The sequence below is a fragment of the Urocitellus parryii genome, chromosome X (assembly GCF_045843805.1).
Source record: "Urocitellus parryii isolate mUroPar1 chromosome X, mUroPar1.hap1, whole genome shotgun sequence".
In the NCBI taxonomy this organism is placed as follows: domain Eukaryota; kingdom Metazoa; phylum Chordata; class Mammalia; order Rodentia; family Sciuridae; genus Urocitellus; species Urocitellus parryii.
The window spans coordinates 119,173,024-119,197,048 of NC_135547.1; the positions used below are offsets into that span (position 1 = coordinate 119,173,024).

Genomic DNA, 24,025 nt, shown 5'->3' on the forward strand with positions numbered 1-24,025 from the left:
TCCTCCTATCCTCCGGGTTCGTCCTCCAGCCCCCAGCCCAGGGCTCCCCTTCCTCCGGCCACCCCGCGCCGCCCACAGCCACGCCCTCCCCGTGGGCGAGATCACCTGTCCCTCCTCCGCCGCCGCCTCCTCGGGTACCCTTTCGCCCCCCTCCTGCTCCCCCTCCTCCGCCACCTCCCCCAAGCCCTCCCCTTCCCCGCCTCCTCCCACCCCTTGGTGTATATAGTAAAGGCCGGGCGCCGCACGCAGACACACACTCGCCCGGACACAGGCGCTCACACGCTCACGCACAACCGGCAGCAGCGGCGGCGACAGCAGCTGGTGACAGCGGCGACGGAGGCTCCCACCGCCGTGCACCCCCTTCAGGCGGCCGGCGGCGAGGCCAAATCGGAGACTTCCCGCACCCGCGACCACCCCGCGGCTTCCTGGAGGCGGCGGCCCCGATTGCGAGGTAGCGGCCGCGGCGCCCCCGTGCGGGCCAGGGTCACCCCCTCCCTCCCCAGGCGGACCTGCCACCCGGACCCAGGGGGCGCGTCGGGCTGGGCGCGCCTGGCGGGGCCCGGCGCCTGGGGAGGGGCCTGCTCCCGGGGGCAGGACGGCGCCCAGAGGCCCGGGCCAGCGGGGAGGGCCGGGCGGGGGCGGGGACGCGGGCCAAGGCCGCCACCCGTCAGGCGCGCCGGGGCCCCGCTCTTGCTCCAGGCGCCGCGCACTGGCCGGCGGGGCCGGGGACGGCCGGGGAGGCGGCGCCGGCCCGCGGGGCGGGGGCCCCGAAGTGGGTTTCGGGCAGCCACCCGCGCTGGCACCGGGCGCAGAGGGCGGCGCGCGGCGGACTCCGTGCCCGGGCACCGCACCGGGCCGCCTCCGGATCTGCCATTCTGCCCCGGCCCGGAAAACCCGGCGCCTTCCAGGCCCTTCGAAAGATGGATTCTGTTGACGTATTTGGCGGCCCTGGCGAGCCGGGTGGAAAGTTGGGTTTTGCCAGATCGTGCTGGGCTCCTCTTTGTGACACTCAGCCAGCCCCGCATCCCCCTGGAGCCGGGTGAGTGTGCGTCGGCGCTCAGGGAGCCCGGTGCCCCCCAATGCCCAGTCCCGGGGTGGCCGCACCAGCTCGGGCTTTCTGCCATGTTAGGCACTGAGCAATGTCCTCGCTGCATTTTTTTGCGTGCGTTTCAGTGGCGCCTTTTGCTGCGGAGGGAGTTATTGCGTCTCTCCGCGTTGGCTTTTTCGGGGTTGGGGTTGTGCTCTGTGTGTTTGCTTGTTTGCCGTTTAAAGCCCGACTATTGTTCAGGATAAGCTCCGCCTGGGTGGGGAAATGGCATCCCACCACAGTTGCTGGCGAGGGGTAGAAATGTTGCCAAACAGCTGCTGCTTTGTGTTTCCCTATCAGAAGTCCCTGGAGTAGGTTTGGGGCACGACGGATGGATGGAGAGAGGGATGGGGTACGAAGGAAGAAGGTGGCTTTGGAGGAGCGGATTGTCACCCACCCCCCTGGCATGCAGTCAGCCCTCCTTTCTGCCTGCCAAACTTTTATGAATATTCCTTTTGTGGCGGGGGGAAGCTTAATTGAATTTAGCCTATTTTCTAAGGAACTGCAACCCGGCTTTAACAATGGTTTGGGAACTTAATCAATGAGAAAGGCAGGGGAGGAGGAGGAGACGCTGACACCATATGGGGATGTGGCTGCTTCTTGCAGAGTCAGGTAGAGGAGAGGTGGGCTGGGCAGGGTGTAGCGCCCGGGTGGCCTCGTTCCCGGAACTGTTGGTAGCTCTTACCTGTGCCCACTAGTGCCACCCACCCTCGTGCCCCCACCTTCTGGGCTGCCCAGAAACTGGCGATCAGGCTTGAGAGGCAGCTTGCGGCAGCGAGCGGGCCAGCCCCCCTCATCTGGCGTTTTTAAGGATGTGTAAATATTTTGCTGAGGATAAGTGACATCAACAGAATGATATTCCGCAGAGCCCGGGTGTACGGCGATGATAAATAGATACGGCCAAACAAAGTTTTGATAACCGCGTATTCTCATGGCTCGCTCTGTTTCATTTGGGTCTTTGTTTTTGTTGGTTTAGCATTATCTCGCATCCTCTGGTGTGATCCCTTTATTTAGCCGATTCTTGGACGGTCTCTTTAGAACAGAGAGAAAAGCAGCCAGCAGGGAGAAAACAATTCTTAGCCTTAACGTGCATCAGGCAAGGTTTTCTGTGCTTTTCCCAGGGGCTCTTTCCCACCGTTTTCTAGATGTCTCTCTTCCTCCTTTTGAGTCCTCAGAATTGTTTGTTGGTAGACCAAGAGACTTCGGCTAACTTTGCAAACGCTGTGCGGCAGTACCTTTTGTTACAGTGGAGGAGTGGTGGTGTGGGAGGGGGACACTAAGGAGGCTAGTGGGTGGCAGAGCCCCTCCCCAGTGCCACACTGCACTTCCACCCCCAGCTTTTCGTACAGTTTTCTCCTCAAAGGGCAACATGAGGCTGTGCCACTTGCAGAAGCCAGGGGTGGGCTGGAAGGCGCAGCGTCGTAAGCCTGGTGGCATCCATTTCTCTGCCTTTTAGATGCGCAGAGACCCTCCCCCACCCCAGTTACCCCACTCCCTCCACATATGCACAGTATCCTGCAAATGGACACTTGATTCTCATCCTGACAGATGCCCACTAGAGGCGTGTCCAAGGTGGACTTGGCACTGTGAACCAAGTCAGACTGGAACTTTGGGGGACTGACTGCTTTGGCACCAACCTGGGGACCATTCAGCCACCCCGGAGGGTGCTTTTATTATTCAAAGCATCCTAGACCTCGTGATAAGGTTTGGCCAGGGAGAAACTGCTCATCTCAGGAACAAATGAGAAAACGGTTTTCCAGGTGAAGCCAGTTGCTGGCATGACGACTCAGTTGGTGCGCAGCTGGGGCAAGAACTGTAAAATAAATTGTAAAATCGTGTATCCAGACCACAGAGGCACTGAGACCATGTGAGCAGCAAGAAGGAAAAAGCAAAGGCTGGGAGGCTATATGGCCAGGTGTTACCTGGAGGATTCTAACACCAGCAGCCAGAGAGCTCTGCCTATAACAACCCAGAAACTGAGGATAGGATTGGTCTCAAATCCCTTGACCCAGATTGGTGATATTCTGTATGTACAGATAGCTATACATAATGTGCTCCAAATCCACAATAAGAAAATACCAACTGTCTGTTCTCTGGCTCCTCCTCTAACCTTAGATTTTGTGGGAGGAGGGAGGCAAGTGGAGGAAAATAAATTGGGAAGGAAGCTAGCATTTATTGTTGCCCTCTGTCTGCCAGGCACTTCACATGTGGGAAACCTTTTCAGTGACCCTGTGACCCCTAAGAAAGCATTATTTTACAGATAATGCTCAGAAATTTCCAGTCATGAGTCTGAATCCAGACTTTGGTGGTTATGATTTAAAGGGGCAATATGTCCTCTGCCCCTGCTCAAAGTCTTTTATTTATTTCTCCCAACAGGCCAGAATCCTCAGTCCATCCCCCTTCATAAAATATGCTACCTAATTGGTGTGGGGGTGGGGTGGGGTGGGGGAGGAAGCCCACCAGTGAGGCAGCCCAGTTACCCATGATACGCATTTATGTTTCAGGTGTATAGATCCAAAATGGTGCCTTTTCATCCAGGAATTCCCAATTCCCTATTGTTGCTAGAGAGCTGAGTGACCAAATGATGAAGCTATTGGAGTGAATGGTGATGGGGAGAGAGCTGTCAATCATTGTCAGGAGAAATCCAGGGGTTTGTGTGTTTGCTGGGAACTCAAAGAGTTCCTGGTGTTATGCTCTGAGCCCTTGGTGGCTTCATGCTGACAAGCCCCAGTTTGATCCTTAACAACATCCATGTGAGATGGGTATTATCAATTGCAACTTTCTAGATGAGGAAATGGAGGTTCAGACAGGTTAAGTGATTAGCCCAAGGTCGATGGTGAGACCAAAGGGAATGAGGTATTTTTTATTTGTTACTGTCTCAAATAAATAAACATTAAATAAAAATGAGTAGGGGACTTGCTATGCAGATGCATCATCAAAGCAAATCCCTAGCCTCCTTCCAAACAGATGGTATGGTAGCCTTTTACCCTCTAGAAATTCTGGAGCTATTGCTAGAGCCAGGATTTGAATCCATATGTGAGGGGCTTCTGATTCTGCTGTCTCTGATTAGAATATGAGGGGGACCCCAGAGAATAAGGCTCTTCTGGAAGGGGGAAATGGCTAAATTATACTTTCCCCATGCACAAAAGCCTGCGTGGGATTCTGAATTAAGCTTGATTTGGGGATCAGGGTGACATCTTTGCTGTAGAGTTGGCAGCTCTTGTCTTTGGAGAATGCCTCTGATTACCACTTCTCCCTCCCACCTGACGGTCTGCCTGGGTACCCATCATCTTGTTGTTTCCGGATTCAAGACCTCTCCTTTGTGGCTCACAATTTTTGATGAGCCTCTTGAGTCTGCTGCTCCCCTTCGTTCTGATGGCAGCTGGTGAGGAGGGGATTTTGGCGACCACATTAGTATTTCTGGATTTCACACATGACCCTCCTTCTCTCTCTGGCCAAGGAAACACACAAACACACATGCATGCTCAGACACAGGCACATATAATTTGATCATGTTCTGTATCTGCTTCACCAAATTAGATTGCAAACCCAGAATTGTTACTGAAAGAAGTACATGACTTTGGTGATCTGTCCTAGCCCTTGCCCTGAACAAAACAGGAACTCAGAAGGAGGTGGCTCAACCAGTAGATGCAATGTTCATACCTGTTGGCCTTTCCACAGCTGTGGGACAATTTCCCCACAATGTAGGTATGGTCGGTCATAGTCTATTTGGGCTGCTATAACAAAAGATCATAAACTAGATGGCCTATGAACAATGGAAATTTATTTTTCACAGTTCTAGGAGCTGGGAACTCCAAGATCAAATTGCTAGCAAGAGTCACTGTTTAGTGAAGGCCTGTTTCCTGGTTCATAGATGGTGACTTCTTATTGTGCCCTCAAATGGCAGAAAGGGCAAACAAGCTCCCTGGGGTCTCTTTCATAAGAGCACTAATCCCATTGATGAGAGCTCTGCTCTCCTGATCTGATTGTGTCCCAAAGTCCCCACTTCTTAATCCCATCACCTTGAGGATTAAACTTTAAACGTATGAATTTTGGAGAGGATACAAACATTTAGACCATGCATGGTTCCAGGGCCTTTCATAAAGCCCATTTTAATCTGCATTTAGAGGTAGAGCTGGTATACTAGAATATCCCAATCCTGGTAGTTGCAATTTTTGCTGTCATAATTAGCTCTAATAACTCAATAATTATAGAGAATTTTGGAGCATGCCCTATTTAAACCTGTTACTCCCCTTTCCATGGCCTTTTGGTCTTTCAGCTTAGCACTGTGCAGTAGAAATTCCTATGGTGATGGAAATGTCTTATATCTTTGTTATCCCATACCATAGCTGTTAGTTGCATGTAGCTATGGAGCACCTGAAAGGCACCTAATCCAAATTAGGGTGTGCTATAAATGAAATATAAGCATTAGATTTTCAAGACTTGGTACAAAAAAAGCTTACTGATAATTTTTGTCTTGATTACATAGAGAAATTATATTTGGGATATATTGCTAAAGATAATAGAGCATTAAAATTAATATTGTCTGTTTATGTTAATTTTCAATGTGCCTACTAGAACATTCTAAATTACATAGTTATTTCTATTAGCACTGCTCTGGAGCACACTAGTCACCAAACTTGTGACGTCATGGCTTCTTCAGATGTGCTAGGGGCATAAATGCCCTCTGTCTGGATGGTAGATGAGAGGCCTGGGGCTGATTCAGTAGCCACAACAGCCTGGTGTCAGATGATTTTGATTTTCAGCAGCTGGGGTGGTATTTTGGGGGGTCCCCATCAGGCTTACCCATGAGCATATTTGTTTAGTTGTGTTCTGTGAAGAATGTGGGTCCCAGAAATCTAATGGAGAGAGCAAGGCAGGGGTAGGGGAGCAAAGACCAGGCTGGCTTGAACAAAATGGCCTCTTGTCTTACTCTTTCCACCACCCAGCCCACTCCAGGCTGCTGTTCTTATCCTTTGGAGAGTTGTCTCCTGCCTGGGCAAGTGATTTCCTTGACACCTGCCCTCTTAGCAGCTTAAAGCAATATCCTTCCTAGGGATTTGTGCTTAGAGAATAATGTCCCAAGGAGACACTCTCATGCTGAGAGTGGATTACTTGGGGCTGGGGCCAACCTTAACGAAGAGAAAGAAGAAAAGAGAATATACAGTTATTTCCTGACAGCTTCATGAGAACAAGAGCAAGGATATAAATACAGTTTCTGTCAGGGTGACAGAATGCATGCAGAGAAGCCCAATGTCACACATGGCAAAAGTGCTGCAGGTGAGGATACCTGATTAAAGGGAGATATGGGGAGAGGGGAGATGATTTTGGCTGGCAGTGCAGTATCATCTCAGTCATGGCCATGCATTCCTGGCCCTTCCCTAGGCGCTGGGCATAGCATGAATAGACAGAAAGGGATGGAATAATGAACTTGGGACTGTGGTGATTTATAGGTCAGGCGCCTGTGGCTGTGGCTCCTGAGGGGGCTGCCCCCACAGGGAACCCTTGGCTGACCTCCTTGGGCTCCTCGGAAGGAGCTGGTTTTGTTTCCCATGGCAGAAGCAGACTGTTTACTGGAGCACAGGAAGAATCCGACATTCTGGCGAAAAATAATTCATTAACAGCCAGGGTATTACCAGTTCCCTGGAAAAGCTCCTCCAGCTGCACTAGAGCAACTGTTCTTTTTCAGCGGCAGAAGCAAGCCTTGCTGGCAGCCAAGACTGGGTGTGTTGGGGCATTTTTGTTGTTGTTGTTATTTTTGCCTTTGTATGTATGGCCACTTTTGCCTTGTAACTCGGAGAAAAGAATGGAGGTCTGGAAGGGTCGAAATGGTGTCAGCGTTCTTTCCTTCATGATTTAAGCCTGGAAGCTTTAGGCTGACTCTAAGAATGTAGGTTTTTCCTGATCACAGCCCACCCCCAAGCTGGGGTCACTGCAGTCACACAGAATGTTCCAGAACTAAAGGAATTTTAGGGAATGGCAGCACCTGCTCTTAAGATCCTCTGAAAGCAATTGGCTGGAAGATTCCGCCCCGCCCCCCGCCACCACACACACCAGGCGGAAAGTCCTATCTTGGCAGTGTGGAATTCTTTTGCTTACTATTAATTGGCACAGTGGGGCCAAAGTATGTGATTCATCATCCCAGTTTTGAGGGCATTTGGAAAGCCAGGCAAGCATAACCAAGAGAATGGGCTGCATGTTTTGCTCACTAAAGAATGATTGAATCTACAGTAAATAAAATGGAATGATTCAGGAAGCTTTTTATGCTCTGGAAAAATCTGCTTTAAAAAAAGGTTTTTGTCTTCTTGTTTGTTTTTTAATAGCTGGTGCTCAGAAGGGTGTACCCAGCTAGCAAGAAATGGGAAAGAATGGCATTTCCTTGTTTTAGTTTTTTTTAAACTCTAATTGCAGATTAAGATACAGTGTATTGATTTTAGATAATCGCTTTATTTTATGAGATATTAATTTCCATCCATTTAGACTGATGAAATATGCATTTAAAATGCCCCACCATCATCATGGTTATTTCTTTAGTGTTCCTAACATTTTGATTGAGAACCTATTTGATTCATGTGAAAAAAACAGTAAATACATCCTTGGTCTACAGATGTGTAAATTCACCTTAGGTTTTGAAGAAAATGAGGTCTTTTCCCTCTGGTGACAGCCAAGTTGTGCCTGTTAAAGGCTAAGCATATTTGGCTTTATCTGGAGCACTGTGTCTCTGCCTTGGCCCTGTTCACATTTTCAGCCAGCCCATTCTTGGCTATGGGGGACTGTCCTGTGCACTGCAGGATGTTCAGCAGATACTCGCTAGATACCAGTAGCGTCACCCCATCCCCCATCCTGGACCCTGCCAAATGTCCCCTATGGGACAAAATCACCACAGTTGAGAATGACTGGTCTAGACCAAAATTTAATAAGTAATTTGTGGTTTTCAGAAAATTCAATTGGAAATAATAAAAGACACAATTTTTCTCTCTGACTTTTATATATACAATTCATGGGGTGATTAATTAACAGTTGGAAGTGGGTCATGTGCCTGATTTAATTCTAAGGTTGGTGGAAGAGTCCATATGATTGTATAAGCACAGAGTTCTTTTTTTTTAAAGATAGGCAATTGAAAAAGTCATAGGTAATTGGGATGCACATTGTAAGAATGAGCAGCTTCTCTGGTTTTTCATAAAGAGAACAGGTTTATTCCTCCTAATTTCTTTTTCATATGCACCCGATTCCAGGCATGACTTCAAAGCCACCAGGCGTCTTCCTCCACCCTCGCCCCTCCCCACTGTCATTTTTCCTGTAGCATCTTAAGCCAGAGCCAATTAATTTAGCCCTTTAGTGTACTTGGGAGAGCTCTGCTCAGAACATTGTAACAGACTCATTTCAGACTGTGGCAACCCTTTTACCAACAGCTAAATTCCTTTTTTTTTCTAGTACTGCTTGAGAAAGTCACTGGTGGATAGAGGGTGAATTTTGCACAATTATCGGACATTCAGTCTCCCCCCCCACTTCCAATTTTGTTTCCTCTTCACACATTATTTCCTTGCAGCAGCAATTCTGCTGGGGAAAGTCCTCCCGGAAAGAGACATGAACAGAACTCTTTCTAGCAGCTACAACCTGGTAATGTATACAGGCAGCAAGAGGAGACGACATGTTGCCACCAGGACCAGACCTCAGCCATCTTCTTTCTGGCCACTTGAAAGCCTAGAAAGGAGGGTCATGCATACACAGGGAGGGTGTTGGGAGGATAAGCCCGTGTCCTGTGCATTTGTGGAAACTGAAGGGGCATGGAAGGGGCGGGAGGAAAGCAGAGACATGGATCCATCATCACGCAGGGATATTGTCCCCAGGTCACTCCTGCCCTGCCTGTCTCTCAGAGTGGGATGGGTGTCCGGAGATACTGGTAGAAGTAGGGGCAGGTGCTCAGTGCAGAAATCAGTGGAGGCTGCTTCACTTTGCAACCATTTCACATAAACAGGCCTTTTCCAAAATGTGTCTGAGAAGTGTCATGCGCAGAGGGATTCCCTGGCAGGCTTAGCCAATGAGGAAAGATGGAAAGGTGAGCATTTAGGGGTGTACCAAGCCATCAATATGCCTTCCTTGGTGAGTTCCAGCCTCACTTGAAGAGTACTTTGAGTCCTTGTCATCATGAAGGAGAGGCAGTGAGCTGGAGGCAGTAAGCTGGAGGGGATCCTCAGTGTGCTGGGCCCAGGCAGATAAATAATTGATTTGCAGCACGTGACACTTGGTCATTCTAGTTGCCAGCCCCTTGCAGGCCAGGATTTGGGTGATGGTTGCAACACTGGGAGAGGAAACAGGATCATAAATCTGGGCTTTAGAGGCCAGTCTTGTGGTGCAGAGGCCACTGGGGCCACCGCTGTGTCCTGTAGAAGCCAACAGACAGGTCCGAGTGGTATGTTGTTCCTCAAAATAATGGCAATGGAAATGGCTGTGAAAAACATTTAGACCCGTGTCATAAAAATGCAAACAGTCTTCCTGCTATAGGGAAAAGCTAAATAAACTCTATTGCAGCTGTATTAAGTAGAAACAGATTTGAAAATCGGGTGTTTTTTTTTTTTTTTTTCCTAGACACTTATTTATAGCAGGTTGGGCAAAGGCTGCCACTATCTTTTGCGACTCCGGAAGAGTGTTTTCCAGATGGTCCTTGCTGTTTTTCTCTTTATTAAGCTTAGCTGAACACGGCCTCACTTGGAATGGGTCATAGAAACCAGTGTTATTTTTTTCAGATTACAATGGCCATTGATTGGCTAACAAATCAATGGATGGGAATGGATTGAGCATGTGCTGATGAATTTCCCTTTGCATTTTATAAATAAGAAAAATGTCAAGGAAAGCTCAAAATGGGAGTGCTCTTTTCACTGTATACAGCAAAGCTTTGAAGACAATGCAGGGCTACATTTCCTACTAATTTACATTTAATTTCTTCTAAAATAATGCTCTTCTTTTTTGCTAAAACTCTGCAACATTACTGTTTCCTTTCCAACATCTAAACAATGTCCAGATACATTTCAGATTGAGCAATTAGCTCTGGCTGCAATTTCCTTTTATGAAAGAAATCACTAGCCCTTTAGACTGAATATGAAATTATTGAATGTGAAAATATCAATGTGAGACCATTTGTTCTAAGATCCTCTGTGACTTATCACTTAGGGCAGGGCAGAATGGGCCTTTTCTATCAAGTTGTATGAACCCACACCAGAAATCTTGAGCCACAGAGAGTTGGCTCCTTCCAAACCCCAGATGAAGAATAAACTTGCTTCTTCAGAGGAGTTTGAGGGGCAAAACTGGCCTGTTGAATGGGAGTATCAAAGCATGCAGCCTCAACCCTTTATCTGTGGCTTTCAGCGTCAACACTACTGCCAGTTCTCATGGTCTCAAACCCCCATTATCCTCTCCTTAGCCCTACCCACTGCTACCATGAATGCAGGTCTCAGAAGACCCTCCTGGCCCCACTCTCCTCCCTTCTCTACCTGATTCATGCTGTTGTTCCCTTAGCTGCCTGTGTCTGCTTCCTCTCACTGAAGGACCTCTCTCGTCTTATCACTCTAGCTCAAGAATATTCAGTGACTCCCTATTTCCTGATGAAGTAGAATAAAACTCCACATATGAGGCCCTTTCTCTATTTTTCTAGCCCATTTTTCCCGTGTGGAGCACATAGAGGCTTTCAGTAGTGCATGATGGAAAGGTGTCTCTGGGTTGTACAACTGCTCTGGGCTGGGTCATGTTTGGTTTTCTTTATATGGTAGGGGGTAGAAGGGAAACCTAGAAAAGGTTATACAATCTCTTGGACATCTTTCTACATGAAGAAAGCTGAAGCCTTAGTTCTAATGAAAAAGATGGGCCCAGGGATTGTGGCATTAGTGGTTAACACACACACATAACAGAAGAAAAAAAGAAAGCCCTTTCATAAAATGAGGCTTTCTGACTTTTAAGAATTATAGCCTTACTGTAAGTCTCTTACTGCTCTGGGTTAGAATGCCACTTTTCTGGCCTGCCACCAAATAGGTATCGCTTCAAAATGGCACTACTGGTTTGTCCTGTCAAAAACAGAGCCATTTGCATAAGCTCTGAAATTTGCAATTGAAACATAGTGGCAAGAGTCCATAGTAGCCAATGCACACCATCCATTTTCTTAGGAAACATCTCTAATAACTACTCATAAAATCATAAGAGCAACAATTTTACCTATCATTTATCAAGTTCCTGGACAGTTATACCAGGTGATTTACATCTAATCTCATCTCTTCGCTCCATAACAATCATATAAGTAGATGGGTATTTTGAGCTTCTTTTCACAGAAGAGGAACTGGAGCTCAGAGAGGGTTAGTAACTTACACAAGATCATGCAGCTTATAGGTAGTGGAACTCTGATTTTATACAGCCTGGTTCAACAGGCCTTTCTTCAATGATGGAAACGTCCTCCACTGTCCAATATAGGAGTCATTCACTAGGAGTAGCTATTGAGCAGTAGAAATGTGGCTAGTATGACTGAGGGCTGAAGTTTTAAATCTGTTGATTTTACATTGAAGTCACTTCATGTTGCAACTATATTGAACAGTGCAACTTTAGAATGTGCTTGTTCCATGGCTGCTTTCTGCCCCTCTGTATTTTATGTACTTCTGTCCCAGGATGCCCACCAACTTCACATCTCCCCCCCTCCACAATCTTGTCCTTTTCTCAGAGGCCCACAGCTCCATGGTTCTCCAGCTGGAGCATGCATTAGAACTGCGTCCAGCTGGCTCACATCAGCTGGCACAAGCTTCCTTCCTGCTGCTGTCCCAGAGAGCTGACCTTCCCCCAGCCCCACCTTTATTTGGGTGACAGTAGGGTTTGGCAGTTGTTCTTTTTTTTTTTTTTTTTTTTTTAAGAGGAGTGAGAGAGGAGAGAGAGAGGGAGAGAGAGAATTTTTTTTAATATTTATTTTTTAGTTCTCGGCGGACACAACATCTTTGTTGGTATGTGGTGCTGGGGATCGAACCCGGGCCGCACGCATGCCAGGCGAGCGCGCTACCGCTGAGCCACATCTCCAGCCCCGGCAGTTGTTCTTGAAGGCATCCATTTTAATGTGGAACTCCTTGGAAAGTGATGGAGAGTCAGGAATGGGGTGAAGGAGGAGAATGGTGTCTAGGAATCGCCTGACCACCATGGTGATTTAGGGCAAGCCCTGGCATAGGTGCCCATTTGCTGTCCCATCTGCTGTCTCTGTGATTAAACAGGGACAGCAAAGTTAACTAGAAAGAAAACAAGTGAAGCAAGTGACACAAGCAGGTAACGAAGCTGGGTTCCCCCTTATTTCTTCACTCCAATTAAAGTCTTTGTTTTTTGGACAGGCAAAAGCCAGCTACCCTGGGGCAAGACTGGAGGCTGGGAAGGTCTGGAAAAGTCTCTGGAAAGGGTATTATGATGCTGAGGGGTTTTTTTTTGGTTTAAGAAAATACAGGTGGAAAGAAGTAGCTGAGGTTATTCATGAAATAGCCACTCTAAGCCATTTTTGTTATGAGTATTTGTAAAATAAGAGTAACTTGGAATTGCTTTTTTGCCTAAGTGTACAAATCTGTGCTTTTTACCCAGAAGACATACACTCTCTTTTTTCTCTGTCTCGCCTTCTTTTTTTGTTTTGGGGTTTGTTTTTTTTTGTTTTGTTTTGTTTTTGTGTGTGTGTGTGTGTGTGTGTGTGTGTGTGTTTGGAGGGGAGAAATCATGGGTCTTTTTTTTTTTTTTGCAGCTTGGTCTCAAACCAACATTCATTCTCTTGAGCCAGGCCCCACTTCCTAAAGCTACTTTAATCATGGCCTCTGACAATCCAACCCTCCTGGCCCCTGGCAATGTGCTCTCCAGCACTGAGATGCAGATGACTTGTTAAATAAAAAGTACAAATACAAAGGTTTCCCCCAATTTGTGTGTTTCCAAAAACAAGTCTTCAAAGGCATGAACTCAAGTCCTTATTTCTGCCATCACAGAGGTTCTGTCCCATTGGTGGCAAAACATCAAATTCTTGTGCTTTGAGTATTTCCATTTTCCTATCACTTGGCTCTGTGCCACCTACCTAATCTACAGCCCAGCAAATCTGTGAGTCCCCAAGGCTGGCCCTCTCTCAATTTTATCACCATCACTCACCAGGGAATGAGGCCCATCTTCCTCTCTCTAGTTAACTCCACCTGTTCTCAACTCCCTGGTGGAGATTTGGAGCATGGAACTCTTCATCCCCTATCCATATGGGATACTACTGCAATGCCGTCAAATCTGTGGCTTGCCCCTTTCTTTCTGTAGAGAACGACACCCAGTGCTCAACCCTTATCCTTCATTTCTTTTTACCACTTCTGTGGTTGGGGCCCAAGAACTCCATATCCTCAGTGTCCAAGATGGAGTTGAAGCACCTGGCTAAGAATTTAACATGGGTGCTTCCCCTTGAACCACACAGTCCATTTTAGAAATAGCTATTTCCATTTGCAGATGAGGAAGCCTAGGGGGCAAACAGGCAAGTTCTAAGCCATGCACCAAAAAGATGGGCACGCCTAGATCCTAGAGGGTCTTATTAGGTGCCACAATCTTGCTGGGCACAAATAACCCGGAGGTCACGAGCCACTTGTAGATTCAAGCAGGAACAAACTTTATCTCCAAACTCACGCAAATGCCACCCAAGCAACCCCCCAGGATCTCCCCGTGAGCTCAACCGGAACTCAATGAACCCACACGAACTCTCTAGAAACTCCACGAGAACTCAACCGAAACTCAACAGGAACTCCGTGAGAACTCAACTTAACGGGAACTCAACCATCCTAATGGCTCGCTGGCACCACCTCTCAACCACTCCCCCTGGCAAAACGCCAGGCGCCATCCCGACTCGACTGTGGCTCTCAACATCTCCCCCATTTTGTTTAATTAAACAACAAGCATGTGGCTTAGGGACCGTGCCTGTGTTAGGTTGTCCAATACTACATATGGTCCTTACCCGTTATCGGATGAGCTGACCTCAAGGCGTCAGCCTCCTGTCTTAGGTTGGTACCATTGTAATTGGATCTTACCTGTCATTGACTACCAGTCCAGCATTTAGCCACACTTGTGGATAGTGTTTTTTACACAAATACCATAAACAACCTGCTACAAGCAGAAAGGGGAGGATACAAAACGCCATGACACCAAGCCAATTGACGGCCCCTTTTGGAAAAATTGTACCACCCATGACATTATCAGCAAAGATACCCCGGCACTACCACAATTCACTGCACCAACAGATAGTTCACAATGCATACAAGTGATACATAGTCCAGGCAAGTTCTGCAAGCAGTTCAAAGCAGAGGAATCCATTAATATGTCCATTTCCTCCCAAAGTAAATCGACTCCTTGATTGAGTATCAGTTGTTGAGTTACATTATTCATTGATGCATCAGTTTATACAGTTTGTTGTGATAGCTATCACAGAAGCTGTAGTTTGGTTTTATCTTTGTCTTCACTGGCACTGGGATGAAGATAGGAATTCTGGCAGTGATGGCAAAAAAAATTATGTAACATTCCAGCAGGCACTAAAAAAAAAAGCAATTTTCTAAACAATTTAGTATCCTGAATAGAATTAGATATAATGAAAAGGAAAGGTGAAAGTAAACAACCAGATCTGTTAACCTTCTTTTTTGTTCACATTTTAAAACAATCCTCAACAGCTGTTTACCCAATTTAAATTAAACCATTTAAATCACGTGAATAATAATAAAAAAATATTTGGATCCATTTTTTCATGAGTGCTCCTCATATATGATATATGGACATACACACATACAGACATACAACACAAAACACAAGTGTGCACACATAACACAATACATACAACACATAACATAATAGTAAAGGCCTTGTAGCTTTTCACAGGTGAAATCCCCATTGCAATGCTCAAAAACTCCACAGTCAAAAAATAGAACTGATCAGAAAAACATTAACCTAGGTCTGTATGAGCTCAAAAAACAAAATAAAACTTCATGATGTGGGAAAGGGCAATAATAAAATAGATATTGAAAAAAGCATCCTGGTTACCATTTGGGTTTGACTCTTCTTTTGATATCCCATCCTTTTTCCTGTAACTTGCATATGGGTCTGAAGGTATTCCCACAAGCAAGTCCCAAAGTTTCTTACGTTTGAAATAGGCCTTATGGTGTTCATTATTCATTAGCCTCCTGGTGTGGGAGAACCACTGTCGCAGATGTAAGGATAGCCAAACTGGAGTTCTAGATATCAGCTGTTATGGATTTGAGCCAAATCATCTTCTTTTTGGTTGGTAGAAATCGCTTTAGTTAGTCTCTCTGGAATCCAAATCGGCTGCTGTTCTCCCTGTGGAAACACACAAACAGAACCCGACTCCAGACAATCACTGGGTCAGGACCTTTCCATTGTCCTGTTAGAATATCCTTCCAAAGTACCTTGAGCTTATGTACATTTTTTTGGACACATGTGCCTTTCCGCAGCCCTAAGCCCTGATGAATCCAAATTTAAAAAGTTTAGAGTAACAAGGGTTATTTTAAGTTTATCTTTGGGGAATATATACCCCTTCCCAATTCCCTCTTTTTGCTTTAATAAGTACATTTTAATAGTTTGATGAACTCTTTCAACTATGCCTTGTCCCTGTAGATTGTATGGGATTCCTGTTATATGAGTAATGCCAAATGATGAGCAAAATTGTTTAAAAGAGGTAGAAGTATAGCCAGGGCCATTATCAGTTTTTAACTGTTTTGGAATGCCCACAGTGGCAAAATTTTGTAAGCAATGAGCTATAATATCTCTATAGTTTTTTCTCTGGCATGAAGGGAGCCCATCAAAAATCTGGAAGAAGTATCAATTGTAACATACAAATATTTTAATTTTCCAAATTCTGGCAAGTGTGTGATGTCCATCTGCCAAATATGGTTAGGTATCAGTCCTCTAGGATTGATTCCAAGATTAACTTGTGGTAAAAAGGTCACACAATTTGACATTGTTTTATTATTTGTCTAGCTTGTTCCTTAGTTATTTTAAAATGCTTTTTAAAAGTATTTGAATTGACATGGAAGGATTTATGAAAATTTGTAGCTTCTTCTAGCGTAGAAAAAATATGTATGTCATGTGTAGTTTTATCTGCTAAATCATTGCCCAAACTAAGGGCTTCAGGCAATCCTGTATGTGCCCTGATGTGTCCTATAAAGAATGGATCTTTTCTGTCCCAGATTAGACTTTGTATAGTGGAAAACAAAGAGAAAACAGTAGAGGAAGGGGAAATCCTACCAGCATCTTCAAGGGATACTATAGAATTAACTATATACTGACTATCAGAAAATAAATTAAATACAGAATCTTTAAACATCACAAAAGCTTGTAATACTGCATTAAGCTCTACCTTTTGAGCTGATTGTCTGGGTACTAAAAATGTAAAAGTTTGATCAGGGGTAACTACTGCTGCTATACCATTATTTGACTGATCAGTGAATATATTTGGAGCATTCATGATAGGGGTTTTTCTTGTCATTTTTGGAAAAGCTACAGGATGCGAAGACCAAAAAGACAATAAAGGATTAGATGGTAAGTGGTTATCAAATGAAACATTAGATTTGCACATGATTATTGTCCAAGTATTTAACTCATTAGCTAACTCATCAATTTGATCCATAGTATATGGAGTAATAATTTTATTGGGAGAAATTCCAAGCACTCCCTTTGCTGCTTTTATTCCTTTGAGTATTAATTGTCCTACAGCCTCAGGATACCTAGTAAGAATAGTGTTAGGAGAATAAGATAAATGTATCCACAATAATGGACCTTCTTGCCAAAATACTCCTGTAGGAATATTTTTTGTTAGTAGTACAATAAATAATAAAGGCAAACTTATATCAATTTTATCCAAATGCATATTTTCCATATGTGTTTCAATGATTTTTAATGTCTTTCTTGCTTCAGGCATTAACATGTGGGGTGAATTTGGATCTGATGGACCTTTTAGGATATCAAATAAAGGTCCCAACTCTCCTGTTGGTATGCCTAGATAAGGCCTTATCCAATTTATGTCTCCTAATAACTTATGAAAGTCGTTAAGTGATTTGAGTTGATCTACTCGTATTTGAATTTTTGGTGGACAGACCATGGTCAAGGATAATAGAACTCCTAAATAATTAATTGGAAAATTTAATTGTACTTTATCTATTGCTATCTCTAGATTATAATTTTTTAATAAATTTGTAAGTGTGGCATAACATTCTAGCAATGTGTTTTTATCTTTGTGTGCTAATAATATATCGTCCATATAGTGAAATATTTGTAGTTCAGGATTTTGATCTCTAAGTGGCTGGATTGCTTTGTTAACATAAATTTGACACCTAGTTGGGCTGTTAGCCATCCCTTGAGGGAGTACTTTCCATTCATATCTCTGATAGGGACCTTCATAATTCAGCTCAGGGATAGTAAATGCAAAACGTGGACTATCCTCAGGATGAATTGGAATTGAAAAAAAAATTGACTGATCAGTGAATATATTAAACTAATTGAAATTAGTTTAATATCTATAACTAAAACATACCAGGTTTTTGGCAAAGCAGACAATTGAGGAATCCCTGATTGAGCAGGTCCCATAATAACCATTTCGTTATTAATAGCTCTTAAATCTTGCAATAATCTCCATTTACCAGACTTCTTTTTGATGACAAAAATGGGAGTAGTATAGGGAGATACAGAAGGTTGTATATGTCCCTCAGCTAATTGTTGTTTGACCAGGTCATGGGCTACTTGTATCTTTTCTTTAGTCAGGGGCCACTAACAAACCCATACTAGGCTTTCTGATTTCCAAGTAATTTTTATTGTCTCAGTGACCCCTCCTGAAAACCCATTCCATGTCTATCTATTTCTTGATCTATTTGTATTGGTGCCACTATACTTTGTCCTTTTTCTCCTAATCCTTTTCCTTTCCTAAAACCTTGTCTAGTCATAATAGTGGGTGCATTTTGGTTGATGTTATTTGTTAATGTCAAACCTAATTGATCTAGGACATCTCGTCCCCATAAATTTACGGGAAGATGATCCAATACATATAGCTGTATAGTTCCTTCACATCCTTCAGGATCCTTCCAATCTAATACCATCACACTTCTATGGGGATTAGTTGCCACTCCTAGGCCTCAAAGCGTTTGAGTGGCTTGTTGTAACGGCCAATGTTTTGGCCATTCTTGATGAGAGATAATGATAAGGTCTGCACCTGTATCCAGTAGCCCATTAAATTCATGTCCTTGAATATTTAGTTTTAGCATGGGGCGAGAATCTAAATTTTAAGAAAGCATAGCCCAATCTACACCTGTGGAGCCTAATCCCCTGGAACTTCTTTCTGTAGTACAACTGGAAAATTTATCATGTAGGCAGGGTATTATTAATAACTGTGCTATTCTATCTCCTGATGAAATTACTGATATACCCCTTGGAGAACTGGCTATAATTTTTATTTCACCTTCATAATCGGGATCAATTACCCCAGGACTTATCATAAGTCCTTTTAGAGTAGAAGAACTGCGTCCCAATAATAAGCCTACTGTTCCTTGGGGAAGAGGCCCTTTTACCCCTGTGGGAATGATTTGAACTCCTATCTCTGGAGTTAGTATTGTTCTGGCGGAGGCGCAGATATCCAATCCTGCGCTCCCTCTGGTTTGTCTAATGAGGGATCTAATGAATAATGTGTCCTGGGCACTACCCTGATGGTGTTGCTGGGTTCCTCCAGTGCCCCGTATATTTGTGGTCGTGGGCCCCAGAGCATGGGGCCCCCCTGTCCATTTTTTGGCAATGGAGCCCAATGTTTTTCTCCACAATATCGTGGGTAAACACCTGTTCCTTGTCCGTTTTTTGATAACGGAGTACCCTCTATGGTGGTTTGAGAACGGCATTCATTAGCCCAATGTCTCCCTCTACAGCATCGTGGGCAAATACCCAGTATTCTACCCCTTTGATACCTAGTTTTGTTAAACCCTCCTCCTATGGGGCAACTCCTTTTAAAATGTCCTGTTTGTTCACAATTGTAGCATGTTTGGGCCTGGCACCTAAAGCCTGTTGTACTGCAGCTGCCAAGACTTGCCCTTGTTCATTAATGTCTCTGCATAATTTAATATATGTGTTTAAATCTTCATGTTTCCATGGTCTAATGGCCTCCCTGCACCATCTATTTGCCTGTTCATAGGCTAGTTGTTTTATTAATGGCACCACTTGTTCTACATCCCCAAAGATTCTGGTAGCTGTTTGTATAAGTCTATCTACAAATTCAGCTTAAGGTTCATTAGCTCCTTGTATTACCTTAGATAATTGACCTTGTAAATCTCCATGCCCCTTTAAAGTTTTCCATGCCCTAACTGCAGCTGAAGTGATTTGTGAGTATATGGCAGGATCATATCTAACTTGTTGCAGCTGCCCTCATAAGGTCCCTCTCCTAGCAACATATCTAGATTTCTCTGAGGATAACCGGCTGCTGCATTTTGCCTAGCCGTCTTCGTGCAAAATTCCTGATTGGCAACCTTCCATAACAGATATTGTCCTCCATTTAGCACAGCTTTGCACATACTAGCCCAATCTGCTGGCGTCATCTTCAAGTTGGTAATGGATTCAACCATACCTACAGTGAAGGGTGATTGAGGACCATAGGTTATTACGGCCGCTTTCAGCTGCTTCACTGTTTTGAAATCTAAAACATGGTAAATTCGCTGCCCTCCTGACTCCTCAAATACAGGGCATGCTAATCTTTGAGCTCCTGTCTCAGGATCCCATCTATCAACTATGGGGGTTGAGGGCCACTCAGCATATGTTGTCTCCATAGGTGGAGCTGTTGGTTGGACTCCCATGCCCTCTGGTGATAGAAAGGTGTTAGTAGCAACTTCCCTTTGTAACTTGTCCCCTGATAGCCTTTCCTTCTCTAAACTTTCTTCCCCTGTCTAACTCGAGAGACTTCCTCTTTTACTTGATCTAAAATGTCTTCTCCTTGACTAAGCAAACAAGATTGTACCAACATCCATAATGGTAATGTGCCAACTGGCAGAGTTCCTGGGTTGTTCTTTTCTATCTTTTTTAAATCTTCACCATGATGGTTCCATTGTGATATATTTAACAACCCCTCCTTAAGAAACCATGGGCTACACTTTTGTATCGTATCAACGTATGCCCTAACTGTTCTTGGTTTCACTGGGGTGCCTCCTTCCTCTAGGAATTTACTTAACACCCTTTCAGTTTGGTTTTTACTAATTTTCAGTTCCATATTTCTGCTATAAAAATAACACAACCCAACAAGATAATACAAAACAAAACCGAAACAGAACGAAACAAAAACGGAACAAAAATTTGTTGTATCAGTTTTTCTATTTTCTTGACATGTGCATCTGTGGTCTATCTGTATCTCTTCCTCAGAGACGAACAACTTTTCTAGCATCCTATTTATTTCTAGGGGCAGGCAGCGTGAAACAGAAATGTAACAAATCAAAAGAAGAATACACTGTCTCTTAAAATGGTCACCCATCCTCTCGCCCTGCCCTCAGGGGCAAGCAGTTTACCTTATCACTTACCCTCAGGCATTCCTCATAGGGGCCACCAAATGCCACAGTCTGGCTAGGCATAAATAACCGGGAGGTCAGGAGCCACTTGTAGATTCAAGCAGGAACGAACTTTAATTCCGAACTCACGTGAACGCCACCCTCTCGTGACCCTCCAGGAACTCCCCGCGAGCTCAACCGGAACTCAACGAACTCACGCGCGAACTCTCTAGGAACTCCGCGAGAGCTCAACTGGAACTCAACGGGAACTCAACATCCTAATGGCTCACTGGCGCCACCTCTCAACCACTCCTCCTGGCAAAACGCCAGGCGCCATCCCGACTCGGGCTGAGGCTCTCAACAATTAGGCTTGATAAAGAACTTGGACTTTAGCCTGAACTATTTCAAGGAGGCCAATGACATCATCTGATGTAGGTGTTTGGTCTTTGCCCCAGTGGAGAGTGAACTGGGGTGGGGGCTGGGAAGATGGGGTAAGGAAAACAAATAGGCCCCATTGTGATGGCCAGGAGAGGGACGTGAGGAAGACATAAAGTAGGATAACAACCCTGGATGAGGAGATGAGCAGCTGGATTTGAAAATATTTAGGAGGCTGACTTTGTGGGACTTGGAAATGGCTGGTCAGGAGGGTGAATTGTCAGAACACTCTGGTTTCTGTCTTGTAGGCCCCTCCCTTTGCAACCAGGAGTAGTGACAGCTGAAGCCTAGGGGAGTGGCCAGAAAATCTTGGGGTGGCCCACGGAATCCTCTGAGCTCCCAATTCTGAAGAAAATGTGATGGAAACAAATGAATGGATGAGAAGAGCCTTTTAAAACCACTCCGGGGAGAAACAAAACCTGACCAGAGCCATAGCCAGAAGCACCTTCCTCAGCAGCTTTGAATACAAAGCTCTGAATACAGTTGAAGAATCCATACAATAGGTCAGAATCTTGAAGCAATGTGTGGGGTTTGATCTGCCCACCTGGGAGGAGAGGATTGGCTGGTAGCCAGCAAGACCAGCCATCTATCCTGCTTTGCTTTGGATTTAGAGGGTTCCTGGCACTTGAGATTTTTCAGTTTTAAAACCCAATCAGTCCTGGACAAACCAGGATGAGTTAGTCACCTCACTGCCAGGAGAGGCATTGAAACATGGACAGATGATCTGGGCAGGGGCCAAAGCAGCACAGACAGTTCAGCCTGGGGACTTGGCATAAAGATGCCACCATGAAACAGAAAGGCAGCTTGTGCATAGGAAAAAAAACATATCTCAAGCCCTTTCAAAGAGCTCTGGTTCCATAGGAAATGCTTCTCTAAAATAGGAGCCCAACAGGCCGGGGCTGTAGCTCAATGGTAAAGTGCTAGCCTATCTATGTGTGAGGCTCTGAGTTCGATCTTCAGCACTTCATAAAAATAAATAAATCAAATCGTGTCCATCTGTAACTAAAAGTAAAAAATAAAAGACTACCTTGGATAAGTTAGTCTCTGTCTTAAGATAAAATAAAAAGGTCTAGGATTTAGCTCAGTAGTAAAGTGCCCCTGTAAAGTGTCTCCAGTACCCACAATAAATGAATAAATAAATAAACAGATTTAAAAAAAAAATAGGAGCCTGAGAATTCCATTCTACCTCCCTGGGAACTGGACTGTGCCTTTTTTCCTTGTTATCCCAACTACCTCTTGGAGGTTTTGTCCAGACGTTCCTTATGAATTTCAGGTGAGTGAACAAATCCTTTAGTTCTGCCAGAATCTAAGACTTGAAAATCCTTAACTGGACATATACATTTTATACTGGGTCCCGGATGAGAAAAACAGTTTCTTTATATAATGTGTTATAATGTGTTTCTATATCATTGAAATCATGATTAGAAAAGACTTTTAATTTCCACAGTGACTGTAGCCCTCCATTATTCATAACTCTTTTGAAACCAAATTACAATTTTTTTAAGTCTTCAAAAGCTTCCTTTCTCCACCCCCATTGCAACCATTTTCTCTTGCAAAATAAACCTCAGTAAATAAACAGACAACATGTTGTAAAGGGTAGGGACAAAGGCAGCTTGAAATAGGAAGCTAATGAAAGGGATTCTTCCCATCCAGGCCTGGTGCAGGCCTTCATCTACATTACAAAATGCAGTTAAGAAAAGCTAGAAGAAAGGACTTTGAATATTTTCACCATAGAGAAATGGTCATTGTTGGAGCAGATAGATATGTTTATCCTAGTTTGAATGCTACACAGTGTAGACATGTATCAAAACATCTCATGGCATCCCATAAATAACTTGTCATTTTGTGTATCCATTAAAAAGAAAAAATAAATGTGACAGGGAGGGGACACACTCATCTTAGGAATACCAGTTCATTCCCTTGGTAGCATCTGAACCTACTGCTACAGGAATAAGGAGGGCAGGAAATCTAGGAGCAATTCAGTTCCAAGGAATAAAAGAGAAGGAAAAAATAGAAGGTGTGAAAAAGCAAGAATGAGATTCATCTGGCTACGTGGCTCAGCTAGTGAAGGAGTGAAAAAGGACCTCAATGGCTTCGGTCTTTGGAAAGATACTACCCTTTAAGGATCCCGTCTAATTCTAAAATAAGTCTATGGGTAAAAATGAGCTCTGTTATTTATTCATGTTGTTCCTTCTGTTTTCTGGGTTTCTTATAAATTTTATTTTTGGTACTGGGGATTGGACCCAGGGGTGCTTTATCACTGAGCAGCATCCCCAGCCCCTTTTTATTTTTTATTTTGAGACAGGGTGTTGCTAGATTGCTGAGGCTGACTTCAAACTTGTGATTCTCGGGTCTGGGGATGTGGCTCAGTGGTAGAGTGCTCATCTTGTATGTGCAGGGCCCTGGGTTTGATCCTCAGCACCACCTAAAAATAAATAAACAAAATAGAGGTATTGTGTCCACCTACAACTAAAAAAAATAAATATTAAAAAAAAAAAACCACTTGCGATCCTCATGCTTTGGCCTCCCAAGTCACTGGGATGTAATCCCAGTGCTTCTGGGCCTGACATCTTGTTGTACCACTATAGTAGGATGGGATATTAGAGCGATATTGCCTACAGTATGTTCTTTCCCAAGCATAAAGGGAATGGTAAGTGAAAGCTTAAATAATGGTATCATTCTTTTAAAAAAGGTTTTCTATTTCCAATTCACCCTTAAGAGATTAGAATTTTTAAGCAGTGGGGCAACGTGGCTTACTCTTCTCTGGGTGATATTTGTTTTTTTAATATTTTCTTAGTTGTAAATGAACTTTATTTTATTTATATGTGGTGCTGAGAATTGAACCCAGTGCCTCACACATGCTAGGCAAGTGCTGTACCACTGAGCCCCCAGCCCCAGTTCAGTATTTGGTTTTGAAAGTCAGCTGTATGGATGGGAGAAGTCCATGCTAGATTTTTATTTTCAAATTTTTGTCTAA

General features: G+C 44.3%; 1 protein-coding gene across 3 annotated transcripts in view; it reads left to right on the plus strand.

Moving 5' to 3' along the window:
• The first annotated feature begins 248 nt into the window (after positions 1–248).
• Rai2 (retinoic acid induced 2) overlaps positions 249–24,025 on the plus strand; it is a 70,278-nt gene continuing 46,501 nt past the window's right edge. For 2 of the 3 annotated variants that reach the window (XM_026396742.2, XM_026396741.2), the window contains exon 1: positions 731–1,039. The gene's annotated coding sequence lies outside the window, so the exon portion shown is untranslated. Of the gene's footprint in view, positions 452–730; positions 1,040–24,025 lie in introns of those variants that run through there. The other variant, XM_026396746.2, reaches the window with a different exon arrangement.